The following is a 19,994-nucleotide window of genomic DNA, read 5'->3' as shown; positions in this document are numbered from 1 at the left end:
CAGCAGTATGGTCCCATAAGGCCTTACCACAAATTCCCAAAAAATATCGTCGACGTACCGCTGTGCTGTAAGGATGCGGCGTATGACAACCAAAGGGGTCTTGCTATGAAATGGAATGGCACCCGAGACCATCAGTCCTGGCTGTCTTCTGGCAAAGAGACTCAATTCCTCATATATAATTTTATTACAGGATAAAACTATGTCTGGCTTCTTATTATGTCTTTCACATACTGTGGCACTGTGATGCAGAGAACTTAGCAGTATGACACCTTTGTTCCTTCTAGTCATATAACTTAAGATTATCCAGTTGCCTTTCAAACCAGATGATGAGGATAAAAGTTCTCTGGACTTGGATGCTATCAATTCTGGTGCAGAGTTCCCACTGCTCCAATCTTTTCCAACAGTAACTGCTGAAATAAACTGAAAAACTATTTGCTGAAGCTCCTTTCAATGTGTTTCTTAGTGTCTTTACTGTTGTAGAATCAGCACTAATTCATTTTGATTGATCAGGGACTTTTCTAGTATAACCTAAAGCTTCTCTGGCGTTTGAAGTCAAAGAATCGCATACCCACAACATTTTGTTTCTGTACCGGGTGATCAAAAAGTCAGTATAAATTTGAAAACTGAGTAAATCACGGAATAATGTAGATAGAGAGGTACAAATTGACACTCATGCTTGGAATGACATGGGGTTTTATTAGAACCGAAAAAATACAAAAGTTCAACAAATGTCCGACAGATGGCGCTTCATCTGTTCAGAGTAGCAATAATTAGCATAACAAAGTAAGACAAAGCAAAGATGATGTTCTTTACAGGAAATGCTCAATATGTCGACCATCATTCCTCAACAATAGCTGTAGTCGAGGAATAATGTTGTGAACAGCACTGTAAAGCATGTCCGGAGTTATGGTGAGGTATTGGCGTCGGATGTTGTCTTTCAGCATCCATAGAGGTGTCCAGGTTTGTGCCTCTTAACTTTCACGAGATGTTCTGTGTTGTGACTTGGCAAGACAGCCAAGCCACTATGAGAGGAAGCCGAAAGGCACGCGTTTAAGCTCACGCAGGATGGCGTGAGGTCTGGGACAGGTCAGGGATATGAGACTAGCAAAAATAGTGCGTATCTGTTGGAATACTTAACTTTAATCCATAATTGGTGAACATCGGTCTGACGGTACATGCATCACAAGATAAATAGCAAATGATAATGGCGCCTTGCTAGGTCGTAGCAAATGACGTAGCTGAAGGCTATGCTAACTATCGTCGGCCTCGCGGTTCTAGGCACTGCAGTCCGGAACCGCGGGACTGCTACGGTCGCAGGTTCGAATCCTGCCTCGGGCATGGATGTGTGTCATGTCCTTAGGTTAGTTAGGTTTAAGTAGTTCTAAGTTCTAGGGGGCTGATGACCTAAGATGTTAAGTCCCATAGTGCTCAGAGCCATGTGTGAACTATCGTCTCGGCAAATGAGAACGTAATTTGTCAGTGAACCATCGCTAGCAAAGTCGGCTGTACAACTGGGGCGAGTGCTAGGAAGTCTCTCTAGACCTGCCGTGTGGCGGCGCTCGGTCTGCAATCACTGACAGTGGCGACACGCGGGTCCGACGTATACTAACGGACCGCGGCCGATTTAAAGGCTACCACCTAGCAAGTGTGGTGTCTGGCGGTGACACCACATTCTGAACGCTGGTTTTCTGTTTGTCGTTGGATCTGTGTTATCTGAAGCTGAGGGAGCGTTTTCATTGTTAATCCTAGGCGCTTTGAAGTGAAGCAATGTTTTAGTGGGGAGCTGTCATTCAATGTTCTTGAAGTGTCCCTGTTCCTGAGATGGACGGCACATAGTAGAGTTTTTGAGGGGTTGGGCGTTAGGTGGTCAGCCTTATACACGGTCCAGTCGCATTAATGTGACCACCGTTTATGTTCGACGTCAACATGTAATAACCACAGCAGTAGCAGTGGAGGGAATATAGAGCTTGTCGGGGGAACGCAGCGCAGTCGTAATGCTGAAACGAAGCGATTTTCTGACATGCAAAAGGGCATGAGCATTGGCTTTCCGGTCAAGCGTGGAAGCATTTCCGAAACTGCTAAGTTTGTCAACTGTTCGCTTGCCTCCGTGGTTAAAGTGTACCATGCAGGGCAAAATGGCGCTATCCAAAACCGGCGCCGAGGCAAATGAGGTGCACCACCGACCATAGATGAACGGGTGAGCGACGGTTTCGGAGAGGTAGTCGGGCGAATAAATGTGCAACTGTTGAGCAACGGAGCACCCAGACGAACTGAGGGGCTACTAACTGTGTGTCCTCAGTGACCGTTCAGCGAACGACCCTGCGTATGGGCTTCTGCAGCAGGAGCCTGTTTCCTGCACCAATGGTGACTGCTATTCACCGGCCATGAAGGTTGGACGTCCACTGAGTGGCAACAGGTGACCTTGTCAGATGAATCACGTACAATGCTCGGTCTGACAGATGGCTGTTGGTGTGTACGGCGTGAAACATCTGAAAGCAAACACGGAGGGAGCATTATGGTCTGGAGAATGGTTTTTTGGCAGTCTCTGGGTGATCTTGGCATTCTGGAAGGGACAGTGGATCAACACAAGTAAGCAACTACCTTGAGGACCATGTCCACCCCTACATGCATTCTGTTTTTCCTCTTAAAGGATAGCATTGGCACTGAAATGTCTGGATGGTTTACACAGAGGAACTTCAGAAGAGCTCAGAACCACATGTGTTTCTCATAGATATAGCTTCTACCAGCAGGAAAATGCAATGTGTTACACAGCTCACAGAATACGTGCGTGGTTTGAAGAGCACCAGCGTGACTTCACCGTACTCTCTTTGCCACCGAACTCCCCGGATTGAAAACCAATTGGGAATCTCTGAAACCACTTCGATCGGGCTGTTTCTCAACCGAGAAACCTAGCACAGCAGGCCACGGTACTGGAGTCCACATGGCTCCAAATCCCTGTCGGCACTTCCGGAACCCCATTGACTCTCTTCCTGCACTTCTAGCAGTAGTTCGCACTGCAAAAGGTGGTTATCCAGGCTTCTGATAAGTGGCCACATGAATGTGATTGGACAGTTTAGAATGTGCCTAGTTATTTCAGAGCATCATCAAGAGTGAGTTCTATCCAAATGTTTCGCCTTGGAAGGTGTAACACCCCAAGAAACCCGAAAACCCAAATGAGAATGTCATGATAATTTAAAGTAGAGAACAGTGTTATCCTGACAGGTACGACAACTTTGACAATAATATAACACCTTAAAATCTTGATGGACACCAATTTCAATAATTACTGGGTATGTAATATATAGCTAGAAAGAAAGAAAGAAAGGTTATTTTTAATTATCTATCAAACATCTCAGTAATGGCTGCAAATCAGTACGACGAAAGTTAAGTCCAAACTAATATGTCGGTCAGAGATAACATTTATTGTGAAAGAGAGTTGTAAACGCGGCGAAAAGGAAATTCAAATGGTTCAAATGGCTCTGTGCACTATGGGACTTAACATCTGTGGTCATCAGTCCCCTAGAACTTAGAACTACTTAAACCTAACTAAGCTAAGGACGTCACACACATCCATGCCCGAGGCAGGATTCGAACCTGCGACCGTAGCGGTCACGCGGTTCCAGACTGAAGCGCCTAGAACCACACGGCCACACCGGCCGGCTAAAGGAAATTCAATGTGTCTACAATGCTCGACCATCGAAATGTTAGTCGCTTGCTAGCTTGCTTGCTATCAAGTCGTGAGAGAGCACCGTTTGTTATAGTACTACAAACGGAACGCTACGAGATTGTTTCTATTAAAAAAAAAAGAGCACTATTGCGTGATAGAGATGCGCGGAATTTGCTATCAGTTATTCTTACTTGAGAGGTTGAACAGAAGTGATATTCTGATAGTGTACGACGAGTTAATGAACTTTAATTATTGGAGATATTATTGTTGGACTCAACCTTCATCCAAGTGAACAGGTACAACGAATAATGGACATAGTATCGAAGACTGCAATACCTGATTAGCCTTGAGTAGGAAACATTAATACGACCACACGAAGATAATACAGATACGCCGATCACCGAACTCAAAGGAATCGTAATTGTTCTGATCCATCGGTGTGCGTGTGGTGTGATGATTATAAACTAACTGCTAAGAAGGAACAATAAAAATTGTTTGTCAGTAATGGAAATCTCGTCATTAATTGAACTGTGTGATAGTTGATGATCAAAATTGATTAACTGTGAACATTTTAATTGAAAGAGTGTCTTGGTGAACACTGAGCATTGAAAGGAGTGTTTTGCCGAAATAATATTACGACGCACGAAAGCAAGATAGCATTATAGATTATCTCTGGATTTGCGTAGTGCCGTAGTGAATAATTCTGCCTAGCAACGTAACAACAACTACTGATACTGAACCGCAAATGAATGTTTCCTCGCTTCAGTGGTGTGAAACGACGCCGGTGATGAATGATTCACTTAGTACCGCAATAACTAACCAACCGGGCATAGAAAATCATCATAAAACCATAACAGACAGTTAAAATCAACAGTTCGCATTCCTGAGAAGACTGTGCGGACTCGCAAACGGCCTTTCATACATTACGCGAGGAACAATTTTCTTTAGAGATTTTCAGGTGCTGTTTCACGTTATCCGACCGGGACAACCATCACTGCGCGTCGCCTCTCCACTCCACCGACCGAGCTGTAGCAGTAGCGGCTCAACATCAACAGCGACAACAAAAAGGGGAGAGGGGACGTCACAAAGGTCAGAGCAAGGTCATCAGCATAGATTGAACTTATTGTGTTATAAGGAAGTAACTGGTCGTTTGTGTAAATACTAAACCAATGGAGCCCTCAGTTGCCTTAAGCGATTTATGGAAACAAAGGAAAATCTAAATTAGAATGGCCGTACTATGATTTGAACTCGGCCTGAATCGTGATCAGAGCCTCACCACTGTTCTACCTCACTCGGAAATTCCGCTTCAGTAGAGGTATGATGTACCAACGGCCTTGCCGCAGCGACAATACCGGTTGCAGTCAGTTCACCGAAGTTAAGCGGTGTCTGGCTCGGTTCGCACTCAAACTGCCTGGGTCTGAAGAGCGCTGTTGGCAAGCGGGCTGCACTCAGTCCTCGTGAGGACAACTGAGGAGCTACGTGACTGAGAAGTAGCGGCTCGGGTCACGAAAACTGATTGCGGTGTTCTGACCGCATGCCCCTCCTGTGACGCCTATAAGCTGAGGCTGACCCGGCCGTCGGGCCTTCCGAGGCCTGTTCGGATGGAGGAGAGAGAGATGATGTATGAAACAGCGCGTGTATTACGAGTGAATGAGTTGCGAAACGAGGAACCCGTTATGGAAGGCAGCGCGGCAGGTTTCCACTGCGGCAGGTCGGGTCGGCGCATCCCAGCTGCTCATCCCAGCCGCGAGCCGCAGGCGGCAGTAGGGCGCCGTACGTCGCCGCAGCCGCAGTGGGGCCACGTGGGAGGCCGCTGACAGCACTTCAATAGCTGACACGAGCGCTGTTTTCGAGAGTGAAGAGCGAAACGCGAGCTGCCTGCGTGCGAGGCGCCGAACGGAACGACCGGAAACTGTAGGAAGTTTGGAAGCGTGCCCGCGACGCGACAGGTGGTGCATTACGATGAGGAGGCTGGTCAGCTGACGGTGTGTGGAGTGTGCTGCAGTGCTGCGCTCGCTGGCAGAGAACTTGCCGCCGTCTTCTACTCGTGTAGATGCTTCTCCAGAAAGAAACCGCGTCCTGAAAGAAAAAGATAAACGCTGATAAGTGGCAATCGGAGCTGCGGCTTATCTTAAAACGTGGTTACAGGTTTCTAAAGTGTATTACTTGTTCTCTTCGTACATTATTTTGCTTATAACGCTGGAAAAAGTGTAATTTTTTGTCAAAACTCATTGTTAACCACCGGTATAGCAATATAATAGGATGTAGATGACCGATGTAATGGTGAGACGTGAATGTTGTAGGTTTCGACTGCAACTTAGAACAGGATATTATTTCCATATTAGTTGCTTGGATACAAACGTAATAACTCAAGGTCACGGCAGATTACTATTTCTCTAAGACGTGAGAAACTGGAACACACTATTTAACGTGTCTGCTACTGCAGCGCCCAAATAATGTTCTTCGTTTCAAAACGAGTACACCCGCTCGACTTCTAAGGAGTTTTTGCAGAAAGTTAAAATATCAAGCATTTTGCATTTTTTCAATGAACGATACGCAAAGAGTTTGAGAATATTCGTATGTTGGACCCTATGTACTGGTTCTTGGAATGTTCTTTCTTGTGCGATGTTACGTGCCTGTTTTTAGTAACTGTGAGTTTAGATGGTTCAAATGGCTCTGAGCACTATGGGACTTAACTGCTGAGGTCATCAGTCCCCTCGAACTTAGAACTACTTAAATCTAACTAACCTAAGGACATCACACACATCCATGCCCGAGGCAGGATTCGAACCTGCGACCGTAGCGGCAGCGCGGTTCCAGACTGTAGCGCCTAGAACCGCACAGCCACTCCGGCCGCCGTGTGAGTTTAGACATTATACCATATTTGCTAGGCTGTTTTGTGAGACAACAGAGTCCGTGACTATACATGCAACCCTTCTTTCGTACACAAGCTGTTGTCTCAGAGCGAACCTACCAACGAGTAGCTACGGCGATCTGCTTCATTTGCGATGCAAGTGAAGATATTTTTCTGAAGTATAAGGGGTAGTTAAATGAAATTGAGACGGTTAGAAAAATATGTAAGTAAGCTGATCATTATTTCAAAAGTAATCGCCGTAATTGTTAACACATTTGTTCCACAGTGATAAAACATGGTTGTTACATGCACCTTTTCTTTCGAGGCAAATCGAAGACCACGAATGACTTTCTCCAGGGCTCCAAAAATACAGAAATCACCTGGGGAGTGATTGAGACTGTATGGAGTATGTGTAAGGGCTACCCAGCGAAACTTCTGCAACGTACTCGAAACAACCTTGGCAACATTTGGGTCCGTCGCCATGGCTGTAAGTTTGCTTCTGACGAAGAGATACATATCTGGGTTCAATCATGGTCCCGTAGGCAATCGAAAATATTTTTCCATGAAGGCATTGGGCGTCTTGTCTCACAGTTTCATAAATGTATTAGCAGTTATGTCGATTACTTTTGAAATAATAAACCGTTTACATAATTTTTCCGTCTTTTTCATTTAACTGCCCATTACATATCTGAATATGAAAATGAAACGTGCACAACAAATGGTGCAAATAAGAAGGGTACTGAAACTTTTAATATGTGCACAAGAACGTTGAAGAATAGATGGGTAGATCGAGTAGCTTATCAAATCGTACTGAAACGTATCAGTGAGAATAGGGTTTTGTGGCAAAACGTGACGAAAAGGTGGGGTATCTTGACAGGAACTTTTGAGGCAATAATGAGTAATTAATCCGGTAAGTGAGGGAAGCGTTTGCTGTAAAAATGGTAAAGGGAGACCAAGGCTTGAATGCAATCATCTGATTCACCCTGCAGTAGTTCTGCGAAGATGAGGAGGCTTTCATACAACAGACTATGATGGAAAGCTGTATCAAAACAGTATTCAAAGTGATGAATAGGACAACAGTAACATTGTACTTGTACCAAATATAATTCTGCCACAACACATACATAATAACATGATCTACAATTCCCATTTTTCTCTTTGTCTTATATTTATGATCGATACACCGAGAAACATTCTTATATCCATCTCCATTGGCAGTTTCCTAGCGCTTTGATTACGCATGAATCCACCTGAGTGCACTTACGCCTTTTATTAAACGTTTTCAACATCATATTCTCCACTGAAATCAACCAACACTGTCTCTTTTAGAAAGGAAAAAGATTTAAAGAGGATGTCGTGGCGAAAGAGTTGCAGAAACGATTTAACTTTCCCTGCTGTTAGCAAGTTGTGTTAACATATTAACAACGATTAATTACACGATAATTCATGCGGAGCAAGTAAACGGTGCTCCAAGCAGACACACATCTCATAAAATTACGTGTGGACGGCTCGTAACGACCTCGCAGTTGACGAAACTGTAAACGTTCTCCAACATTAAAGGAGAACGTGTACACCAATAATGACTCCGTAATTCCGTTTCAGCTTGAGCAAAACCTGTGAATTTATTTTATCGCTGAGAGGGAATCTCGGTGTAATGCATGTATCCCATCACCTGGCACTCTACTTGGTGCTCTCAATACCCAGTCCATTAAGATACCGCGAGACGTAGATCGAAAAACAACTTCTTTGACAGTGAGTAGTAATACTGCAAATTAAAACGACTTGTGGTCCTTTTTGGTAGAGAGAAATCACAAGGAAAAAAGTAATTCCGTCTGTCGTTAGAGCCAACGTCGTGGTGACTGTTGGCTTGCGCAAACTTCAGCGTAGTTTTCCGCTGCGACGCCTGTGCTTTAGGCATCCCGCTGCTGCGACAGGCAACTTGCCACTCAGTTCCCTAGTACTTACTTCATTTTACTGTCTAATAAATATCTTTCAGGTAAGTAGTAGGACTGAATTCTGTTTCTGTTGTAATTACTAGTCTATGAGTGACATATCGTCGGAAATGTCACCTCTGACTCGGACGATACTAGGTTGAAAAAGTTTCATTTTACTGAATTAATTACACAACGCCACAAGCCCCTAATTTGAAAGATTAATTTAATAAGCAGTGTTGAGAGGAGCCTTACATGTTCTACAAAATTCCCACAGCTTTGCTGAATACACTTACTTGACTCCAGAAACAATTTGTTGTTGAAGACTGCAAATGATGATGGGGTGACAAACTGTATATGACTGCTGAGCATAACTACCTTAGACGAAAGAAATACATCACGAAGGTCCAAAAAGGTTACATATCAACATTGTCTACTGAGGTATACGGAGGTTTACAAAAATATTGAAGAATTTTTTAAATAGATAAAATGGTAATTTAGTGTGCGTATATAAATAAATACATAAGTAGCGCCCCGCCCCGGCTTCGCACGAGTAGCATTAAGTATTAATGGTCGGGTGACTTGCCTGCTGTAGAGGTAACAAATGCCGGCCAGTGTGGCCGAGCGGTTCTAGGCTCTTCAGCCTGGAACCGCGCGACCGCTACGGTCGCAGGTTCGAATCCTGCCTCGGACATGGATGTTTGTGATGTCCTTAGGTTAGTTAGGTTTAAGTAGTTCTAAGCACTAGGGGACTGATGACCTCAGATGTTAAGTCCCATAGTGCTCAAAGCCATTTGAGGTAACGAATTATATACACAAACCTTACTAACGAATGAGTCTGTTTGTTATTAGAATCCGTATCCCCTAATCCTGAGATTAGCCTGTCATGTAGAGACAAAAAAATGCGGCGGGGATCTTTAATTAATAATATGTAGTGATTCGACTGGAAATCTTTTATGGGGGGAGGGGGAGGGGGGGAGTTCTTGCATACGACAACCTTGGGGTGAAAATTTCCAAATGCAGCAATGTCTGCTTCTTACGAGGAACACAAAATTGTTTTCGGCACACCTTTGTTTGTTTCTGATATGTTGCGAGCATTCAGACGCTAATGCAAACAAAATTTATTGAAATACTAACAGAAAGGTTCCTGTCGTTATAGTAGCGTAGAACCAACATATCTTTACCAGAATAGTTAGAACACCAGAAACCCAGACATAGTTTTTAAAATAATGTGCCTATCTCAGTATGCTCCTAGGTGATTGGGATGTATCATGTAATGAAAGACATATTTGAGACTGTAAAAGCTAGGAAAAAGACAAGGTTGTAAGTTTCGAGATTTATCACCGGAAACTGCTTGAATGCAATTGATAACACGCCATGATACCTGAGAGAGGAGTTGTAAAATTTAAAATAGCGAGGATTCTTAATAAATTTCATGTGAAAGTGGTTTTTTGTCCACCCTCTCAGATTTCGGATCTGTTGGGATCAGTGAAGAATGATTTGTTACTGCGGAAGGCGGGAATTTATCAAATGCCGTGTCAATGTGGTATGACCTATATAGGACAGACAACGCGTACAGTGGAAGAGCGTTGTACGGAACATCAACGTTGCACTCGCCTACTTCAACTCAGTAAGTCTGCAGCTGCGGAACACTGTATTTTCAACGGAGATTCAATGGAGTATGACAAAACTTCGATTTTGGCCACAGCAACAACTTTTTTGGACTCCATTATCAAAGAAGCCGTTGAAATACCCATTGCGGAAAATCTAATGAACCGTGACAGTGGTCACCAACTGAATAACGCGTGGAATCCCGTCATCACCGAAGTCTGCTCGAGACGCAGACGCCAGAAGACTCCGATAGCTGCGGCCAGCGACAATACCGACGGCAGCTGAGTCTTGCAGTTCCACCAGCGAGGGCGCTGCCGCTGGCCGGTGTGGCACTTCTGTCTCCGCGACTTCAACGCATGCGCGGCAGTACCATCAGCGCACTATATAAGACGGAGCGGAGAACGTCATCGTCAGTCTTCGTTCGGCTCACCTGAAGATCGCTAGCGGTTGTCCAGCCGAAATGTCGTGACATGAAGTTTACGACGACCGGCTGCAATCCCGAAATCTCTTTGAACGCCTGAGAGAAGAGTTACTGATTTCCCGACCAGTATGAGATAGCACAGCCTTCAAACGGATTCAACATAATCTCTCTTGGATGTGGCTTTAGATCGTCACCAATACTGTAAATGTTGCACTACTTTTGCCTCAAGCCAGCGCTCGTGAACTCGACAGCACATGTCTAAAACTTTAGGCGTATCACACCTCTCTTCAACAGAAGAATCTCATATAAAATACATTTTTAACACAAATTAAGACTCTGTCATCCAGCAATTATAATGGATAGCTTCATGCTAAGCTAGGATTCAATCTCGCAAAAATTATAAGGAGGTTCATTTTGGAAAATTCAGATTCAGATTTAGATCTCATTCTCGCCACCGTGCTTCACTTTTCCCGGGAGGTCCCTAACACCGCGTGGCACCCTTTTCTATTATTGTCAAGGCAATGCTCCGTTTGTTACGATCTACTTGTCGATGTGAAACACAGGCAGAGGAGACAACACTGCTATAAAGCTTTTTTTATGCATCACAGTTGCTAATAGAGAAGGAATTAGTGTTAGGCCCCGTTGACATGGATGTCTTTAGAGAGGCAGCACCAGTTCGCGTGGAACACACCGGGAAGTATATGTGTTAAGCCCTCTTGAATTGCTGCATTCACATGAAGTGTTTTCGGCAAAAAGATGTTCAAATGTGTGTCAAATCTTATGGGACTTAACTGCTAAGGTCATTAGTCCCTAAGCTTACACACTACTTAACCTAAATTATCCTAAGGACAAACACACACATCCATGCCCGAGGGAGGGACCAGCGGCACAGTCGGGAAAAAAATATAAATTTGAATTAAGATAGCTAGAAATATATTTGATATGAGTTCTTGTGCAACAAGATTCCACTTCACCAAATCACTTGAGCGGTCTCAATTAGTGGAACATTTGATAGTACTGTCAGTATATGTAATTTCAAAAAGTCGTATGCGTTATGCATGTAAACATAGCCTTATTCCCCTGTCTTCATGTTTCAAGTCACAGAATAAAATTCTATTCCTGTTATTGGTCTTCTTCATCGATACTGTGAGTATAGTGGAAAGCAACCCAGAACCTCACGCGAAATCTTCCCGTTAAGGCCACTCATTCGCTAGCATACGAGCGAACCAATTTCATACTAGACAGAAATAGATGAGAGGATTTTCTACAAAACCCTGAATCGAACAGTTACCACGTCTCCCTCCTTGTTTAATAGAAGTAGCGTGCTACCGCTAGAGCAACCTGTTCTCACAGCCAGCACGCGGTCGCCGGCTTACATAAGCACTTGTCTATGCAAATACGAATCAACGTTTCAGTGTCACTGGGTATAACTTTTATCGAGTACGCGCAGCACGTAATTTTCTACTGACACGTAGATAAAGTTGGCATATCTCGGAGGAACTTGCCTTCTCTTCGAGCACAACCTGCGCCTCATTTCGTTCAGGAACGATGAGCTACTAGTTCCAACAACATTTGTTTTTGAGAAAGTTCGAAACCATCGAATTTACGGTCTGTTAGTAATGGTAAAAATCTTATGTCTTTGGCTGGCGTGCTCAGGCGATCTGATACGGCGCCAGATCGGCAGCCCGAATACTAATCTGGTTCCAGGCCGCACTACTAGAGCGAGCTTGCAGCGATGTGAAATATGAAAGAGTGTAATCGCCTCCATTTAATATATTCGTGAGTGTGCTGATGTTTCTCCAGCATTCTACTTTGTGTGCTGTAACGTTGTGACATACTTCGGAGTTCAACACCAATTAAGAATATAATTACATAGCTTTATCCACGCTATGACCGAGCTCATTCGGCCAACAATCACTAAATACTTTTTTCAGAAGAATTTGATTTCATTTCTTTTCTAATTGTTACAGGCAAATAATCTGCAGTCTAATTCTTGTCTCAGAACAAGGAAAGGAGGGTATAATCCTTACGACTCATCGACGTAGAGTCCGATATCGACAGTAAGATGGTAGGGTGACTAATGTTAATTTGAGACGAAGGAGTAGTGTAATTTACAGGGAAACTAAGGAAACAGGTTGTCGATAACTCTCCTGGGATTTGACTTAGGTGCTTTAGAGAAGGCAAAGGAAACCTAAATAAATGTGGTCCGTACAGAAGTAAAAAATGTAAACCTTTCAACAACGACTGAATTTATTGTAAGTTTTTTTGACAGTTAGTGTTATAGCCCTTACTAACTGAAAACGAAATAGGAATTTAGACACTGCAGTCTGGAACCGCAAGACCGCTACGGACGCAGGTTCGAATCCTGCCTCGTGCATGGATGTTTGTGATGTCCTTAGGTTAGTTAGGTTTAACTAGTTCTAAGTTCTAGGGGACTAATGACCTCAGCAGTTGAGTCCCATAGTGCTCAGAGCCATTTGAACCATTTTTGAATTTAGACAGATACGCGAAATGTTTTCGCATTGCTGTCTCCACTGATTTTAGAGAATTGACACCACTGTCATTTGATCGTTTGAAGTTCACGTTCGGCCACACGTTATCCAAAAGAACCATTTTGTAGCAAAAGCCAGATGTTCTCTTCCAGAACTGTCACACAAAGTTAAAAGAAATATCGTAACTATCATCTTTAAATATGTTTGAATGATGGAAGTTTCACCTGTTGGCACGGTATACAGAAGGTAGATTACATTATTGCAATTTCAGTTTAGTGAATGAATATGTTCTGATATAAGAGGAGCAGTAGCTCAGTAGAACGTCTTTACTAAATGTCTGAGACATTCACTGGATGATAATGAGGCACACACTTTGGCATTAAGCTGATCAGAGAAGGCGACTATTTTCCAAATTTACGTTAGTCTACCTTACTCTAAATTTTTTCGAACATCTGCTACGACTGTGAGCACACAGCACATGCAAAACAGCTCCATGTCGTAGCATTACGTCTCATGTTTTCTACATAAGTGGCAATTTACATAGTCTTAAAAAGCACGAGAAGTATTGCAGACTTTTCAAAAACACATTAAAAGAAAAATAGACCCATTGGGTGCGCTTAAGCTGCATCGCCGGCCGGTATGGCAGAGCGGTTCTAGGCGCTTCAGTCCGGAACCGCGCGACCGCTACGGTCACAGGTTCGAATCCTGCCTCTGGCATGGATGTGTGTGATGTCCTTAGGTTAGTTAGGTTTACGTTATTCTAAGTTCTAGGGGACTGATGACCTCAGAATTTAAGTCCCATACCGCTCAGAGCCATTTGAACCATTTTTAAGCTGCATCCTGACGAAATAGTTGATCATAACATTTCCAGTAGGGCTGAACAAGATTTTGAGAGTGTTAAGCACTGATCAAAAAGCTTTCCAAAAACACCAAATACGAGTAAGTGCGCATTTTATGGCACTCCAGGCTGTATGGCCTACGGTTGGATAGGTACGTAATTGATGAAAGTGCATTTGGAGAGTAGGTTCTCCACATTTACGTAGCAATCTCAAATAACCATTAATTACAGAATTATTGGCTATGTTTCATCGGTGAAAACTATTCAGCCTGACGCTGATGCCAAAGGTGCTATTACAGTATGTCGATCTCGTGAAGTTTCGGTGCCTCATGGTTTTCAGAGGCTGTGTGGGATGTACATGTGTCGTTGTTGCCAGCGTTTTTGCACCACTGATGCTTCACGTCTGATGTGTGAGGCAGTTCACGGAGAGGAGCAGTCAGCTTCTTGTTCAATTTTCTCCTTCTAATGTTTTTTCTTTCTTTTATTTCTCCTTCTTGGTGTATTCACGTCGCGTAAATAAACTGATGATCATTAGATCACGAAGATTTCTGTGGAAGAATGAAAGTGTCAGCCTATTACGGCCTAGACCTCGCAGGGATACTAAAGCGTAACCTTGGTTCCCTCTCTCCATTTCCATTAGAAAATCATATTAAGCGAAGGCGGGGAAGAAAATTCATGTGGCGATCGCCTTGATCAAGTGAGTACGTATTTGACTTCTGATATGAAGATCCAAGATTTAAGTGCAATCAATGATAAGACTTCCGGATCGGGACCCCACTCCAGGTTAATTGTCATTGGTTCTTAACTAGTCGAAGTGAAGTTACGTTGGTATTTACCATCCATTCTAAGAAATATGTGGCTGGTTCACAATTTCTGTCCCAAGAACATAATGCACACATATTTAAGCAATGAAAAAGCAGAGAACAAAGTTTTCTGATCTTCGAATACACGGTTCAGGTCTCGTGCATCACCTTACATTTGGTTGCAGAAGAAGCATCCGGGCAGACACGAATGCCATAACCGTTAAGAGAACAACTTGTACGAACTCAGAAAAATGAGATAATTTTATGATGTGGAAGTTTGTGTAAGCCACTTACCTACCAGTCATGTAAAAACATTTTCTGTGTGGCGTTGTTGGTCTTGTGGTATGTTTCTGAGTCGAAGACTGAGAGTAAAAGCACCCTGGGCAAATGTTGTCGCAATGCAAGTACGAGGAACAGTCGAGAAACCTCACATGGCTTCGCAGCGCACGGTATCGGTAGGAGATTTGCTCACCTGCTTGTCTGGCAAACTACTCGTTGCACAATAAAAGCAGGTTTCTAAGTGCAACTTCCGCTTTCCACACATACTGCTCCTGGGAACTGTAAAGAACTCTACGGAGACCCTCTAACCTTTTTCTGCAGATTGACTTACAAGCGAAGCATACACGCAGCGGACCACTCCTTTTGGTCATCTTTTCTGGTGACTGTAGTACATACTTAGATGTAACGAATGCTGCTATAGTACGATGCATTTCTCAAGGTTTGGAGATATCGAGGTTCAAAATTTTACGAGCCTGTTGAATGGCACGCGAGAGCCACGCCGAGCAGCGGTGTTACGACAGGAGGTTAAGGCGGTAGACAGAAAGGCTGCTCGCGCTGTATTCGAGTAACGTCAGTTTCTGTTGTTCTGTTTAACGCCGCCTCCGTAACCGAGGTCGCTAACGCACGCCTAAGCAGTGGCTCTCGACTCGGTGGTAAACCGGCTCGAATCCTTGTAGTGGATGAAATTATCACTGACGGTACGGAAGGAGGGGAAAGGAAATTGGCCGTCCCCAGTCTCAGTAACTATCCTGGAATTTGCCTTAAGCGACTAGGGAAATCACGGAAAACCTAAATCTGGATGGTAGGACGAGGATTTGAGCCATCGTCCTCTCGAATGTAACTCTGAGTCCAGTGTGCTAGCAACTCCGCAAGCTCATTCGGTAAGGATAGGAGAGTTGATGGCGTTAAGCTCCTTATCACTAATCTTTACCCCAATATTGTGAATTAAATTCGAAACGTCTCCGCAGTGTCTCATTAAGTGAGGGCATATGACACCTTTGATGGTGATCCTTCCGTCCGATGGTGACGTTAAGCTGGGCAGCCCCTTGGTACTACTCCAGAGGAATAGGCCAGGCACCAGCACTGGGTTTCACCCTCTCCCTTCTCTCATCGTCATCATCAAAATGGCTCAAATGGCTCTGAGCACTATGGGACTTAACTGCTGAGGTCATCAGTCCCCTAGAACTTAGAACTACTTAAACCTAACTAACCTAAGGACATCACACACATCCATGCCCGAGGCAGGATTCGAACCTGCGACCGCAGCGGTCGCGCAGTTCCAGACTGTATCGCCTAGAACCGCTCGGCCACTCCGGCCTGTCATCATCATCATCATCATACAAAACAAACGTAACATAACAGCATAGATGCAGCCATTACACTCACCAACACTCTACAAATACACATACGATGCACCTCTCACATGTCCTGAAGGGAAGGGACCCTTTTCGATAGGCGTCTCAACCCACTCCGTGGGATGTCCCAGAGAAAAATGCCATACATTTCCAGGTTTCGTTTCCTAATCTTTCACCAAACACTTGTACCGCTACAATGAATCATGTTTCTCCAGAAAGGAACAACAAAAACAACAACAGCAATAATAATAGTAATGATGATAATCATTGTGGCTAGGTATAAGGTACGCCCAGTTGAAAAGGAAGCCGTCGCTCTAGCTGTGGTGTACGTAATCCCAGCGCGTGAATGTTTCTACCGAGAGATGGTGTGGTGGTATTACCAGTTGCACAAGCGGGTTCAACGGCTTCGCAGCAATTTCGTCATTTTTGGAGAGTTTTTTCCGCAGTTCGTTGCATGACGGATTCCTCCCGATCAGCACAAAGAGCGTTATCCAATTTCTTCGTGGAGAAAAGGAACATGATTCCCAAATTTATCTCAAGGTTAAAGAGGCATATGAGAGCAGCGTCTCGCATGATTCATAATATTTCTGTCGTGTCAACGTTACGTGGAGAGATGTGTGACCAAGTAGACCCCCGAACTCCTTCAGAAATTTCGATTGTAGGTCTTGAAACCTTCTCCTTACAGTCTCGATATCTCCCTATGTGACTCGCATATCTTCTCCGAAAGGTCGGAGGTTCACCTGTGACAAGGAATTGCAGGACACCGTGCATAATTGGATTCGTCAGCAACACAAGAGTTACCACAATGAAGTCATCCACTCCCTTTCTACGCACTGGGATCGGTGTATCAATGTCGGCGGCAATTATCTATAGCTGTACTGTCCCATATGAACTGTCATTACAATCTTTCTTTCTTTCGCTTGTGGCTTTTCACGCAGTTTTCGCAGGGTAGGCATTGTTACAATTGGATTTGGCATAGTTAATGGAAAGGGGTGGCCGGAAGGAATCAGTGTACCCCAGCTGTCTGCAGCTAGTGTAAACCATGTAAAAGTGTGAATGTGTTTCAAATGTGGTCGTAAGTTCCTGTGGCACCACACTGTTAGGGGCATCGGTCCCTAGGCTTACAAACTACTTAATCTAACTTACACTAACTTAGGCTAAGGACAACACACACACCCATGCCCGAGGGAGGACTCGAACCTCCGACGGGGGTAGCCGCGCGAACCGTCGCAAGACACCTTATACCGCACGTCTACCCCGCATGGCGTGTTTCAAATGTCTGCGAGTCGTGTAACTGAGGCGGGATGTGGGGACCAAACCGGTATTCGCCTCGTGGGATGTGGGAAACCGCCTAAAAACCACATCCAGGTTGGCTGGCACACCAGTGCATGTCGTTAATCCACCAGGTGGTTTCGATCCGGGTCGGCACGCCTACCTGAGTCCAGGAAGCAGCGCATTACCGCTCTTGACTAACCTGGCGGTTCATGAACTGTAATTACAATATTGTTATTAAATTTCCGTACATATGACTCTAATCTCATTTTCATTTGGGCACATCTTATTCAAGCGGTGACCAAAATGCTTTCTTTAGAACATCGTACAGTCCAGAATCGGTAAGCTAATCAGGCAAAATCGCTATAAGCATTCAGGCAAGGCCGGCCAGTGTGGCCGAGCGGTTCTAGGCGCTACAGTCTGGAACCGCGCGACCGCTACGGTCGCAGGTTCGAATCCTGCCTCGGGCATGGATGTGTGTGATGTCCTTAGGTTAGTTAGGTTTAAGTAGTTCTAAGTTCTAGGGGACTGATGACCTCAGATGTTAAGTCCCATAGTGCTCAGAGCCATTTGAACCATTTGAACCATTCAGGCAATCATCCAACCGATGCACCAAGTTGAAGATACCTGTTTGATAAAACACTATGACCTGCTACGTAAAGGAGTCCGTAACTGCCTGCTGATCATGCTCGTCCGACAGGAATTGTCGACACTTCAAGGTCTTTTTTTTAAGGGATCTAAGGCGAGACAACCGCACGAGGAGAGATCAGGACTATAGGGCGGGTGATGGAGTATCTCACACGTGAACTGGCGTAACAACTGCGTTACGACATTTGCAATACGGGAACGTGCGTTATTACGTAGCAGCAGTTCACAACGGTGGTTTTCGACAGACAAACTTCCCTATATACATTGTTGATGGTTCAAAATGGCTCTGAGCACTATGGGACTTAACATCTATGGTCATCAGTCCCCTAGAGCTTAGAACTACTTAAACCTAACTAACCTAAGGACATCACACAACACCCAGTCATCACGAGGCAGAGAAAATCCCTGACCCCGCCGGGAATCGAACCCGGGAATACATTGTTGATCATCCGGTAGATTTCTACTAATGATTTTCCTTCGGGACCCAGAAAAAGAATAACAGCACGTTGGTCCTGTTTGGACGCGTTTTGGTAATAACGTCACCATAGTTCACGTTTCCTCATTTACCGCGTGGACATTGAAAAGACACGAATGCCACACTACCCCTTGCCTACATGTCGGTGCTTGTACGCCAGTATCGGAGTCGTGCTACTCTGCATAGGCAACTGTCCCAAACGAAAATTCTTCGAACGCCCCTTGTAAAACAGAATTAAATCGAGTTATAATAAGAATTCACGATGACATGAACATTTACCTATTGATGCATATATGCACATACCGCAGATATAGTGTACATTAATCTAAGTACGCATGGCTTGGCATGCCTGCACTGTGGTACGCGCATGAACGTATTGATAAATAAATGTTCATTTCATTGCGATTCCTTATTATACCTCGACTATTTCTCGCAACAAAAGTACCAAAGTGGTTGTTACTATTGTTATATTCCTTTCCAGAGAAACAAGATTCGTCGTAGCTATACAAGACTTTGCTGGAAAATTAGTAAAAGAGACTGACCTCTATTTTTCGGCCTTAGCTGTTACACGGTTACTCGGTTACCACTGTCATATGCTACTCAAAGGGCTAGTAAAACTTTGAATCTCGATTTCTCGAAAATGCTTGTGAAGAGCATTGCACTATAGCAGCATTTGCTACATCTAAGTATGTCATATAATTAACAAAATCGCTGACCCTATTGGTGTATGGTTCCCTTATGAGATCTGCGTAGCTACTGGGCGTGTTATTTAACAGTTTTACCCTCTTCGAGACTCGCCATAAGGCACTGGACGCACACGCTGGCAGCAGAAAGTGCGTGGCAAGACTGCGTTCTCGAGTGAGCGCTAATCGCTTCCAGCGAGGAGGCTTTGCAAGTGAGCGCGAAGCGGCCGAGGCCGTGGAGGGCTTTCCGGTGTCTTCTGGCTCACCTTGTGGCCGGTAACGGGCGCTGGCCACTCCCACTCTATCAAGGATACCTCATTCCTCTCCTGCAGTGCCGCCCATGCGGAGCGAAGCGCTAACTGCGCTGTCTTCGCTTCACATCCGTGGGCGGTGCTCATTCAGATAAAGTACCTCTGATAACTTTCTGGCAACGTCGCCATGTTCGTACCCATCATAAGAGAGCAAGATGAAAAATCCTCAGCGTAGCAGAAAAATGGCGTCCATTTCGGTAATACTGTACGAGAGATACTGATAAAGTTTTAATTATCATGCCGAAAAAATAAAGTTACGTAATTCGTCATTTACTCCAGACGCAAGGGAATTACACAGACATTGGCTGCAAGGGGCCTTGATTTAAATCAGAGGCGAAAGTTGACAACTTTTGC

Source organism: Schistocerca americana, chromosome X, assembly GCF_021461395.2.
Source record: "Schistocerca americana isolate TAMUIC-IGC-003095 chromosome X, iqSchAmer2.1, whole genome shotgun sequence".
In the NCBI taxonomy this organism is placed as follows: Eukaryota; Metazoa; Arthropoda; class Insecta; order Orthoptera; family Acrididae; genus Schistocerca; species Schistocerca americana.
Note: the sequence above shows the minus strand (reverse complement) of the source record.